The following is a 14,069-nucleotide window of genomic DNA, read 5'->3' as shown; positions in this document are numbered from 1 at the left end:
TATAAACCTCATTTTCCATCATCACTGAAAAAGCTCTGATGAAAGTGCAGCAATACATCTTGCAGCAGCAACCATAACGCTAATACATGCTAATATCTGCGTGATGTATAAATATCCTCTTCAAACTCTGCAGTTCCTCAAATGGCCACTAGAGGCTGGCTCCAAAAGGAGTCACATGGGGTTTCATGTTAATATGTCGGACTTTACAGCAGAAATAAACATCTTTTCATCTTGGCACAAGTTTTGGTCTCAGTAGCTAATTTATTCATTCATGACGTGCGGATTTATTTTTCTTTTTTATTATAACTTTTCACTTATATCATAGTGGGTGTCGTCACAAATTGCTAACTGTCTGCGAAGCCATTACTTGCTTGCTTCAGCTCTACTCCTCTTTTTGAATTAGCCAAGATGGCGACGGCCAGAGACGCCACACTGAGCTTCAAAACCATCGCAAATCGATGAAACCACTCAGGAAACCTGGGGCGAAGTCACAGAGGGTTCGTCCATCTTTATATAAAAGCTACGCTTATATGCTAATGGCAGCGACAACAACTGATTGTGGCGTTTCTGACAAGACAAAAATGATTCTAACAGAAACCATAAGGGACAATTTATTCTGAAAAATCTGTATTTTTAGAACATCCAATGTCTGTTCAGGTGTTGCTCGCCTGCTTCAGCTCCACTCAAGCTTCACCTCTTAGCTACATTTAGCTAGCCAAGATGGCGACGGCCAGAGACGCCACATTGAGCTTCAAAACCATCGCAAATCGACGAAACCACTCAGGAAACCTTGGGCGAAGTCACAGAGGGTTCATCCATCTTTATATAAAAGCTACGCTTATATGCTAATGTAGCGGCAACAACTGATTGTGGCGTTTCTGACAAGACAAAAATGATTCTAACAGAAACCATAAGGGACAATTTATTCTGAAAAATCTGTATTTTTAGAACATCCAATGTCTGTTCAGGTGTTGCTCGCCTGCTTCAGCTCCACTCAAGCTTCACCTCTTAGCTACATTTAGCTAGCCAAGATGGCTACGGCCAGAGACGCCACATTGAGCTTCAAAATCCTCATAAAGCAACTACTCAGGAAACCTATAGGGGGCGCCACAGAGGGTTCGTGCATCTTTATTTAAAGTCTATGCTATATGCTAACGGAAACAGCAACAACTGATGGTGGTGTTTGTATCACACCCTCACATGGCCGGAAAAGAAATTGTAAAAGAAACCATAAGGGACAATTTGTATTGCTTCAGCACTTTGCTTTTCTCATCGTGTCAAATTACCACTGAAGTTATTTTAGGAGTTTAGACACTGGACACCTTATTATTTTTTCAATATAATTTCCTCTCAAACGATGCCAAGAACAACGCGCTCTACAAAAACAGTAACTGGAGCGGCACTAACAAAGGTAAGACACCCTGCCAACATCCGAATCCTTCAACGCTGGGCTCCTGCCAACAGCCGGCAGCTGTTTACTCACATTGAAACACGGTAGACGTCCTTCTACGGGCAACAGGTTCCACGTTGTCCTTCACTATAATTGACATATGAAGTATATATATAACTTGTAAACATCCTTGAATGACCTGGTGTGACGTGATAAAGCTGTTTTTATCAATACACAAACACCAAAGATAAAAAAAAATTAAAAACAAGCTACATTTCTTTAAATAACCTCTTATTACCCAGGTAGTAAATGATCTGCTTGAAGCTTGAGTTAATTATTATATGGTCTCCAGATAACAGCATTAAAACCTTCATATAAATGAGTTATGCCCCAGCTGTGACTACAACATTAATGACTTGAATGCAGCACAAACACCACTCAAATATTCAAAGCTGAATAAGAATCCTCAGCAAACCTTATGCTTCTCTAACCAAAACAACTGTTCCCATACCGGGAGTCGAACCCGGGCCGCCTGGGTGAAAACCAGGAATCCTAACCGCTAGACCATATGGGACCGTTTGGCTAAAGCAGCCATGCTAACATCGAGATGCTAACCAGATATACAGCTACTAAGTATTTAGCATGCTAGCATGGGGGTAAACTGTCTTATGATTCCAACACACAAACATTATTTGAATAGTTTAACCAACCGCCACGAGGAGAGCCATGAATGTTGGACAAACTATATGGCAATCAACCACCACATAGTTGTTGAGATAATTCAGTCTGGACCAAAATGGTGGTCGTGCTAGCTTGCGGCTAGCATGGCTAAAAACTAAAAATAGTTAACATAATCTGTTAGTAGACATATTGAGGTTTATTTTAAATGCTTCGGTTTGAACAAAAAGAACAGCTAATGTTGAGATATATCACAGCAGGATAAGTGAAAACCCTTTTTTACAGTATCCACTAAATTGAGTTAATTCAGTCTGGACCAAAATGGCGACCCAGTAGCTTACTAGCACTAGTAAAAACATTGGGCTACTAAATAGTTTTTTAGTAGAAATAATGAGGTTTATTCTTTTGTGTGTGAGGCTGTGTTGTTTATTTATAGTGTCTAATTATTTTCTAAGACCCACTTCACTTAAAATATCACTGTACTGTCAATCTGTTTGATGTTCACATATATATATATATTGTGCTATTAAATTTAATTAAATCTTTGTTTGTGCATGTTTTAAACAGCCTATTATTTGAGAAGAAAAATCAAAATATCAAAATAAAGTACAAAGAGATGCTGTATGTCTACAAGGCTTTTTCACTTTTCCTTCACATGTTCTCACACTCTTCAGTTAATGTTCAGGTACTCCAGAAACCATCAAAGACTTTCAAGTAGTCGGAAATTCCTGCATCCCACTTCTGTGCCGAGTAGCAGGCCACGGATGAATGGACGTGGGAAGCCAAGGCCTCTGAAACCAGCTTGGGATTTTTACATTTCCGCTGCAGGGACATTTTTCTGCTTTGTCGCTTCTGCAGAGGAGAACTATGAGCACAATAGCTGCTTCTGTACTTCCTCAGCTTGTCAGGTCCAGGAACACACTGAGTCTGGTGCTTCAGATCCGGGGAAATCAGTTTAGCACGCAGATAAGCAGAAAAAATAATGTTCAATTACCAAATTTGCTCTGGAGTACGGGCTAAAAGAGTGATGAGATGATGAGAATGCAGCAGCATCTAAGCACCGTTGCTGCTGCTGTCATCTTTATTTCCTCTTGATAGAAATAGTTTTTTTTTCAATTTTATCAAATTTTTCATAAATGAATAACTAATTGTAAAATGTAAATGTGAACTAATAAATCAATATGCAAGTTTATATATTAAACTATAATATAAATATACCAAGTAATTCATTTTTTAATATTTTAATGGAAAATTAAGAGACATTTAGTTTAAATGGTGCAATGCAAATTAAACATAAGAGGTTGAAACAGCTGTTTGTTTTCGTAGTTTAAATCATTTATTAATGTATTATTATTCTTTACGTGCAGTCTAATGCCTGTAGTGTTCCCACTCCCTCATGTTCCTCCATACCGCTCCACGTTTCGATTTTAAAACTAATCAGTTAAAAATGTTTTGTTCAGGTGTTAAATTAGTGTCGCAGATGCTACAAACAATCACGTGGTTGTGCGCTGGCGGTAAACTGTTGAGGCAGATTAAAGCCAGACTCTCTTTAAGGTCAGCGTTTTCAGGTTAACATGACACATGGCCGATGAATGTTCATAGAACCAAACAGGCTTAATCCCCTCAGGTATTCTGAGCATCCAGAGTGGTTCGCTGAACCGAGGTCAGCTTACAGACGCATGGTGAAGGTAAGGTATGAGGACGGGGAAGATGAAGTCCAAAGGCGTGACGCAGTTTTTAAGACTTTAACTTGAACATTTTCAGTCACGTTGACATGTCTCTGAATTGATTGGCTCATCTCAAATATGATGTATGACCTCAACTTGTCACTGTACTGAATTTGGGTCTTCCTTTTTTTTTATCTTGGACCTTTCTTTTACGAAGCCATGAGTTTCAGTTTTGAACTTTTGTTCAGTTTGAGTTTACATCTATGTGTTTCCTGTTTTACTTTGAAAATATCCTTGTTCCTTTGTCTTTCTGTTGGTTTTACTTCCTTTGCCCTGATTGGTTTCACCTGTGTCTCATTAACCCATCAACCCTTGTGTGTGTTCCAATCACCTCCATGACCACAGCTGTATAAAATCAAGCACTGACTCATGCCGACTGCTTCTACAAACATTTGTGAAAGAATGGGTCGCTCTCAGGAGCTCAGTGAATTTCAGTGTGGTACTGTGATAGGATGCCACCTGTGCAACAAGTCCAGTCATGAAATTTCCTCGCTACTTAATATTCCACAGCCAACTGTCATTGGTATTATAACAAAGTGGAAGCGATTGAGAATGACAGCAACTCAGCCACAGATACTGAGGCTCATAGTGCGCAGAGGTCACCAACTTTCTGCAGAGTCAGTCTCTACAGACCTCCAAACTTCATGTGGCCTTCATTTTAGCTCAAGAACAGTGCGTAGAGAGCTTCATGGAATGGGTTTCCATGGCCGAGCAGCTGCATCCAAGCCAGACATCACCAAGTGCAATGCAAAGCGTCGGATGCAGTGGTGTAAAGCACGCCACCACTGGACTCTAGAGCAGTGGAGACGTGTTCTCTGGAGTGATGAATCACGCTTCTCTGACAATCTGATGGATGAATGTGAGTTTGGTGGTTGCCAGGAGAACGGAACTTGTCCGACTGCATTGAGCCAAGTGTGAAGTTTGGCGGTGTGGGGTTGTTTTTCAGGAGCTGGGCTTGGCACCTTAGTTCCAGTGAAAGGAACTCTGAATGCTTCAGCATACCAAGAGATTTTGGACAATTCCATGCTCCCAACTTTGTGGAAACAGTTTGTGGATGGTCCCTTCCTGTTCCAGAATTAGAGCGAAGACTGTGAGCCAGGCCTTCGTGTCCAACATCAGTGTCTGATCAAACATTCCCATAAACACACTCCTAAACCTTGCTGAAAGCCTTCCCAGAAGAGTTGAAGCTGTCATTGTTAATCTAGTTTTGAGTTGTTCATCCTGCCTTTCCTGACTGTGTATCTTGCATTTAAGTCCTACCTTCCTTTCTGTACCTGAGACACAACTGTGTAAATATGTCCTGCACAATTTTTTTCAGCATTGTAATATTTGCGAACTGACACTGTGCATAAGAAAAGTTTCAAAAAGTAAAATGGAAATGTTGATGTAACTCTCTAGGCATCTCAGTTCTGTGTTTTGGTTTTCCGTATATATTCTTACAAGTCAGACTTCAACACCTGGTGAACGCTGTGGAGCACTCACCTGCTAAAGATCCATATATTTCCTGTAAGATGACTGGGAAATGAAAAACTAAACATTGGACCTGGCGACTCTAAATCAAGACTGAAGCTGCTCCTTAATGAAAATGCTAGTCTTGTTTCTGCAGCGACTTCTCCTCAAGAGGACAAAGATCTGTTACTCCAGATGTAAAGAGCTCAGAAACAACTGGTCCATCTGCTCAATGCACGTCCAACATGCCTCAAAGCTACTAAAAGGGCTGATTATGCTGCACGCTGCATAAACTTTAACCTCGTCAGGGCAAGTTTGTTGACCACTGGTTGGACCAAAGCCAATATTGCATGATCCTGTTGAATGTTGCAGTGTAAAAAGATTCTTTTTGACAAACTTCGAAGATGAGAAACAGGTAAATATAGGAATACCTTTTAAAAGTTTAACTTTGCGTTTGTCGATTCGTGGCAATATTAATTTGTTTGCGGTTTCCATCATCATGCACCTGAAACAAACCAGTTTAGAGATTGGGAATGTTCTGCAAGGTTTCCAATAAAATAAATAAATAAATAATCCACTTGTCATGTTGTGTTTTAAAGAAAAAGAGCCCCTGCTTCCACCTTTATGTGGCAACATGCTGACATGCCGTTGCAGTGCAGCAACATGTGCTCTACTGCGTGTCCCACGACTCATAAAAGTTATAAATGTACAGGTAGTGTCATGAAACGAGCGTTAAACGCCTCTGCCACACACCAACGGAGTCTAATAAACAGTGTGTTACTCTGAACCTGTGTTTTAGGAAATTGCAGCATAGCCGAGGCTGCTGCGTGTTGCTGTAACATTTCACAGAGAGACCCCAGATGACCCTGAGGATCTGTGAGTGTTGGGATAGAGAGGCCAGCTGACCGGTTCATCTTCAGGAAGGATGCATGTGTGAGAGCTGATCATGAGGCTGTTGGTCAAATACCTGAGACGGGGCGTGGAAACAAGTCTTCACTTATATTGGTTGTAATAAAATGTGGGTCGTGTTTACCAGGTCCACGTGAGGAGTCCATGTGAACGGGCCCCTTCAGGTATTCACAACTTAAAAGGAGATGTGTCCGTGCTCAGGTCTTGGATTTCTTTATGGGTAGTGTTTCATTCATTTTTCAGAAAAATATATACCCCTGCATGCTACTGGACAGTCCTACAACCAGTCAGAGCCAAATTCAACTCCAAGGTGCTCTAATTAAATTCTTTAAACTCTTCTGACCATCGCTGCATAAATTCCGCCCAAAGCAGTCGGTTTGGCCCTGCGGATCTTTCCCGGCTCCAGTTGGTTCCGGACCAACTTTTCTCCACAAAAAATGTGCTGATGGGGGAAATTGGTTTCATTTCCCTGATAAAATAGTCTGGGATTACATGAGTCACAGGCTGTGGCAAGTTCCCCAACATGCAAGAACTTTGGACGATCTTGTCTTCTCAGTTCACGTTTAGTGTCTGTATCTGTAGACATACGCCTGCTGTTTCTACTGCTCTTTAGTCGGTAAAAACAAGTCTGTCAATCTCCCTGACGATAATCTGATGAAAGAGGAATACGTCCTCTTAACACTCTAACACGGCAGCTGTACATATTAAACCACAGCAAGTGAGTATAGAAACTGTAATAAAGGCTTTTTTTATGGGTCTTTACCTTCCCGTTAAGGCTATTTGACAAATTAACGTGTGATTACCAGTGTTTGTTAGTTTACAGAACAAATTAGATTGTGAAATTGTGTGATAAAACAGTAACTTACTGCAAGCACTAATCTACTTCCTACCTCCCTTTTCTCTCCTGGGAGGCATTATCACTGCAACACTATCAAATTTCCATTGTTATGCAACTTGAAATAAAACATGAATGTTTTTTATCCCAATAGATATCAAATCTTCTCAAGAGTACAGCAATATCCAACCGGTACATTCAACCTGGTAAGGCTGCTACATACTCAGAGAGAAGCGAGAAGTTTGTTCTTGCACCTCGGACTCCAAGAATAAAATTTTGTTCTTGCAGCCCTCGTCTGGGAGTTCTCGCAGCTTGTTCGACCAGGCAGAACTTTTTACTCGTGTGGTGTCTGGCAACTATTCTGTTATTGGTCGGAAATGGGTGTGGTTAAAGTGGAAAATGCCAGCGGCCACTCTGTGAGCTAATATTAGCAGCGTGACCGCTAATATCTCTACTGGGTGCATGCTGAATGTGAACGGTGTAATCCAACGGACACGAACGAAAATAATAAACTGTCTCCTGCATCTCCCACAATGCTTAGCGTGTGTGACGTATGCTAGAGTGGGAGGGACCTATGAGGACTTACCTGGAGTTCGGTACTAGCGTTTCTCGTGAAGTATAAATGACCTGGCCAGAACGAACTTTTTTCTTGTGCTTGCAGCCCTAGGAGCGAGAGCAAATTTCTTGCTTCTTGTGGAGTATGTACCAAGCTTTAGGGGCTCTAACCTTCAGTTAAGATTAAATAAAGCTCATGGTCTGGTTTAACACAGAAAGAAATGTCATGGCTGAAAATGATTCACTAACCATAAACAAGCTACTGTTGTTGCCTAAACCACACATACTGTACAAGTCTTTGATGCTAGAGTCTCGTGTGCGTTTTGTGAGCCCACCCTCCGCCCCAATCACCTCCAGCCAACTCTGAGGACTTTCATGAATGAAGTGACCGTTTCTGTTCGGTTTAAGCCCCGAGCTGCTTCCAGAAACTCCCCCATTTGTAGGAAACTGTGTGTTTTTTCTAATAATAGTTCAGTCGGTTAAACGCGTTGCATCACAAGACAAGAGGTTTGTCTGACGCGTCTGGTGGAGATCCAACAGATCAGACGCTTCTGGATCTAGTCAGACATGTTTGACAGGTGTATGAATAAGGCTGAACTGCAAACTAATGCGTAACTGTAGCAGTGCTGACTTTTAATCTGCTGTGTTGTTCTTCTAACCTGGAAGATGAGACATTTTCTTTGTCATACTGAGATGCATGAATAAAAAATTCCACTTTTCTTGGATCTGTTTCCTCAGTGCATGTGGAATACAACAGAAAATCATATGATTTAAATACAAATCACACAAATACAAATCTTAATGATTCGGTGTTCTTCTGTTCTGTCTGATGATTTCCTGATAGCATTTCAGCTGCATGTGAACATCATGTGCTCGCCAAGCTATAAAACTTTGGCTATGAATGTGTCGCTCAAATAAATATTTCCTTTATGCTAAAGGGGCTGAAGGATTCCTCTACAACTCAACGTTCTGTTGCCACGTGCTGGATTAAACTATACTAAAGTCTTCTGATTTACAGCTTAAAACTCACTATGATAGTAAGACTGAGTAGAGAAGTAAACACATTTATTATAGTGGGCAGTTTGTCTTTATCAGACATTTTACTGCCTTCAATTTAGTTCTGTCGCCACCTGGATTTAAGTAAGCAAATAGGTAGGAGCCTCCTCTTGGATAATTACTGCATGGGTGATTATCTTTCAGCTGGAAACAAGTTATTTAACCCCAACTGATGCAATGAGGAGCTTCTCATTTCTTAAACAACCATGTCTAAAGACACATCCTGTGGTCGTGGAAAAGATGTTAGTCTGTTTGAGAAGGGTCAAATCATTGGCATGCATCAAGCAGAGAAAACATCTAAGGTATCTATTGTAGAAACTGTAGAAAGGCTTCAGTTTGCTAGGGAGCATAAAGATTGGACTCTGGAGCAATGGAAGAAAGTCATGTGGTCTGATGAGTCCAGATTTACCCTGTTCCAGAGTGATGGGGGCATCAGGGTAAGAAGAGAGGCAGATGAAGTGATGCACCCATCATGCCTATGTCTACTGTACAAGCCTGTGGGGGCAGTGCTATGATCTGGGGTTGCTGCAGTTGCTCAGGTCTAGGTTCAGCAACATTATGTGTCCAAAGAATGAGGTCAGCTGACTACCTGAATATACTGAATGACCAGGTTATTCCATCAATGGATCATATTCCAAGATGACAATGCCAGGATTCATGGGGCTCAGATTGTGAAAGAGTGGTTCAGGGAGCATGAGACATCATTTTCACACATGGATTGGCCACCACAGAGTCCAGACCTTAACCCCACTGAGAATCTTTGGGATGTGCTGGAGAAGGCTTTGTGCAGTGGTCAGACTCTCCCATCATCAATACAAGATCTTGGTGAAAAATGAATGCAACACTGGATGGAAATAAATCTGGTGACATTGGAGAAGCTGAGAGATCCACCTTTCTAAGTGCTTGTTACGTCTAATAGCTAATGAACCAGATGCAAAGAAACTCCGAAGCATTTAAACACATGGTCGAGACGATCCGCTGAAGTCCAAACCGAGCATCAGAACAAGGAGAAAAAGGAGATTTGCTGATGGATGTGTATGCCAGACTGGCTGGTTTTAGTATTTCCTGGAGTTCCTGCATGTAATTATCTCCAGGGTTTACAGAGGATGGTCTGAAAGGGAGCAGCTGTTCTCTGGGTTGAAAATGATTTGTTGACTGGTTCAAGCTGATAAGTGCTTGTTTGACCAAAATACCTAGATGGGCTGCATCAGCAGAATGTCACGACTGGTGCCACTGCTGTAAGGCAGGAACATTAATTCCCCGAAATTTAACAGGAAGCATACAAGGCTACATTATCAAGACTACAAATCTATAATCTATTTAAAATCACTTGAGGTTTGAGCTGCATTTTGCAAGTTTTAATTTCACTTTTAATAATGACTTTGTACATTCATTTGTACAGGCGCTCAAATGCATGTACAAAGCTGTTCCTTTTTTTTTTATTTCCTTGTCTTTAAAGTGTGTTTCCTCTTTTTTTCCCACGCTCTGCCACGGCTGCAGATAAAGAGCCGTGTGAGAGGAAGCCAGACAGAGCAGCGGCTGCAAGACAACAAACACACACGGGGCGGAGGACGCCGACAGGTGTGAGCTCTGATTTGGTTTCCCCCAAATGTGAACAGGCACACATGTGCTGGGTGTCCTGCGAAAAGCCTGAGCCTCTGGGTGGATCAAAGGGTCACAGCTCGACCTGTGTTTTTTCTTTCTCTATTGTTAGGGAGGTTAAAAAGGCGTTTAAAAGGAAGGGGACATTAAGAAAAAAAACAGGACAAATTCATCTTGTTCGTATTTGTCTCGGTGCTGATTTAGATTTTTATAAAAACCTGGGGAAGAAGAAGAGAGGTTATGATGACACGCTGGCGTGGTATGCATGCGGGGAATAGCTGACCCACCATCACCTATAGATTTCCCGAAGAGCAGTTTTGAAGCTCAGTGTGGTTCCTCTGGACTTCACCATCTTGAAAGTGAAAGACGTTCACGCTAAGAGCTACTAAAGCTACTAAACTCGGTCAGTGTCTCCTCGGTAACGTCGTCCACGGGGCCCGACACATGGATCAGGGAAGGACATGCAGCGACGGTCTCGACTGATAAGACTCAGACAGGAAGCAGTTTTTGTTCCCCCAAACTAAAATGAAACCCCGCAGTGTTTAGTCTCAAACAGGATCAGCTGCTTTTCCCAAACATTTTAAGTAATAAATCACAGTGGTGGTGTGGAGGCTAAACCGATGCCTTAAACATTTAGCCCAAGACAAGACAGAGTAGAGCACAAATGCAGGGGTTAAAGTTAGGTGTAGGCAAAGCCCTGTGCGCATGGACGTGCACATGGAGGGATTGTGATTGAATATGTTATATGTCAGTGGTCTGCTTCAAACATTTCTTGTTTGAAAGGTGTGCAGAGTAACCAACAACACCTGCAAAGCAACACAAACAAGACGAGAAAGAGAGACAAACCACATGAAAGGAAACAAAATGCTAACCAAGTGTTACAAACCAACTGCAAAGAAACCGAAAGATCAAACGAAACCAAGCAGAATGAGTGCAACAAGATACAAAACAATGAGAAAACTTCGGAAAGTCAGTGGAAACAGAAAGAAATCAGCCATGAATGCAAAGAAAGACACAAGAGCGATTGAAAATATGCAAAATGAGGCACAATATCTGCAAAAAAAGACAAAACAATCAGAAAGGGACACCAACCAACAAGAAAGGAATACACAAGGAGAAGAATGACTGCAAAAGGGTGCAAAATTACAAGAAAAGTGAGGAAAGTTGATAGAAACGGAGACTAGTCAACAATAAAAAGACACAGAACGACAGAAAACAACAAACTGAGGAAAAATGTAAGCAAAAAGACAAAGAACCATGACCATAGCCGTGGACAAATCAACCACGAATGCAAAGAAAGACACAGAGCGACAGAAAAATATGCAAAATGGAGCAAACTATCTTCAAAAATACCAAAAATGACCACAAATACAGTCGAAACAATCAGAAGGAGACACAAACCAACAAGAAAGTAATGCAAAATTACGACAAAGAGACTCTGAAGGGCCAACACAAGGGGAAGAATGATTGTAAAAGGGTGCAAAACAACAAGAAAAGCGAGGAAAGTTGATAGAAACAGAGACTAGTCAACAAAAACAAGGCAAAGAAAGAGACAGAACGACAGAAAACGACAAACTGAGGAAAAATGTCAGCAAAAAGACAAAGAACCATGACCATAGCCGTTGACAAATCAACCACGAATGCAAAGAAAGACACGGAGCGACAGAAAAATATGCAAAATGGACCAAACTAATACCAAAAATGAACACAAATACAGTCAAAATATCAGAAGGAGACACAAACCAACATTAATGTAATGCAAAATTATGACAAAGAGACTCTAAGGGGCAACACGCATAAGAATGAGAACAAAAACAAGAAGAAAAGCCAGTAAAGTCAATAGAAACCGAGACAAATCAACCATAAAGGCAGAACAAGACGCAAAGTGAACGTAAATGGAGGCAAAATATGTGCAAAAAGACGCAGAATGATGATAAATAGAAGTAAAACTAGAGCAAACTGAGACAAAACAACTGCAGAGATACACAAAAAAAGAAGCATCTACCAGCAACCCTGCAGGTAATCAGTTTACAGGTCGTGTCTTGTTTCATGATCCAAACACAGGTCGTGTTGCCAGACGACCAGACAAACTGCTGCTCCACGCTGGGAGACAAATATTGTCGTGTAAATGGAAGCCAATAGAAAAACGTGTGCGTTTACTCTGACGGTGACCGGGTTTGTTTCAGGGGAATCATATCAGCTGGTTTTTAAATTGTTTCTGTGCAGCAGCAACATCTATTTGAAACCCCCTTTCCTGTCACAGTGGAGGCTAATCTTCCAATCTTTTCAGTGCTCGACGTCTCGGCTCATCTCATTACCTCTGGTCTTTATTCTCTCCCCGTGGCGTCAGTCACGACCGTCCGTTCAGGCCGACGCCGAGGGCAGCGTTGACGCAAGGACGCTGAGTCACGGCAGCAGTTATCTGCGTGTGTTGATGCAGAGGGACACAGGTGCAGCCCGTCCATCTGTTCTTATTTGTTCATCGGAGAAAGCGGCATTTGTTCAGGGAAGATTACCACGTTCTCGTTTGACTCACGGGCCCCATTGGGAAACCGTGCAGAGGTCCCGTTGAGTCATCTTGAACGTAGTCAAATCTGATTTCAAATTAAATCATCGTATCGATTTAAAATGTTCCGGTCGTGACTGCTTAAACCCAGCAAGACAGATAACAGCTATCAGACTCAAACCAATTTAATCACAAAAAATGACACCATCTGCACAAATCTGAGGAGCTGGAGCTCATTTATGACGACAGCGTGACTCTAAACTGCTAAACTCCACACACGACTCCTTTATTTCTCACTGGAATATCATCCTAAATCAAAGCTGTGCAACTCTGTAAACGGAAACAGCATCATTTAGGACACTTTGTTCACCCAGAAACACCCTGATGTTGCGTCTGTGCAAACTCATTTGTAAGAATCGTGTGTTTTGCTAGATCCAGTGTAAAATAGGTGCGTAAAAAGAACTTCGACACACCACAACGAGAAAAAAGAAACTTATTTCCACACACTTTTATGCATTTGAATATGTCTCGTCTCTCGTCTCGTCTCGTCTCGTCTTCTTCTGGGTCGCAGGAGCAGCAGCTTCAGCAGGGAAGCCCAGACAGCCCTCTCTCCGGCCAATTCAGCCAGCTCCTCCGGAGGGAACCCCCAGGCGTTCCCAGGCCAGACGAGAGATATAATCCCTCCATCGTGTCCTGGGTCAGCCCCGAGGTCTCCTACCGGTGGGACATGCCCGAAACACCTCTCCCGGGAGGCGTCCAGGAGGCATCCTTACCAGATGCCCATTTGAATATGTAACGTGGCCTAATGAAGCCAGGACATGCATGAAGATATATGGTGGTTGTGTTTGTTAATTGATCACATCCTTGCAAGAGATTTGTGGAGTTTTGAGAAAAGGCGTTCACCCTTTTCAGTTTGTGTTTAGAGGTTTGATAAACTGAGCTATTTCTGGACTTTGGGGAAAAACTACAGGTGAAATCGACTCAACCCATGTAACCTGAACATACATCAAGTCAGTTCATGTCAAACCGACATCAAAAAACGTCATTCTTTCATCTTCTGTAACCGCTTGTCCTCTGGAGGGTGGCGGCGGGGGACTGGAGCCTATCCCAGCTGTCATTGGGGCGAGAGGCGGGGTCCACCCTGGACAGGTCTCCAGTCTATCACAGGGCTAACACAGAGAGACAGACAACCATTCACACTCACACCTACGGCCAATTTAGAATCACCAATGAACCTAACCAGCATGTCTTTGGACGGTGGGAGGAAGCTGGAGTACCTGGAGAGAACCCACGCAGACACAGGGAGAACATGCAAACTCCACACAGAAAGGAACCAGTTGGCCGACGGATTAGAACCCAGAA

This window comes from Chelon labrosus, assembly GCF_963514085.1.
Source record: "Chelon labrosus genome assembly, chromosome: 11".
Taxonomy (NCBI): Eukaryota; Metazoa; Chordata; class Actinopteri; order Mugiliformes; family Mugilidae; genus Chelon; species Chelon labrosus.
This window is presented reverse-complemented; position numbering follows the sequence as displayed.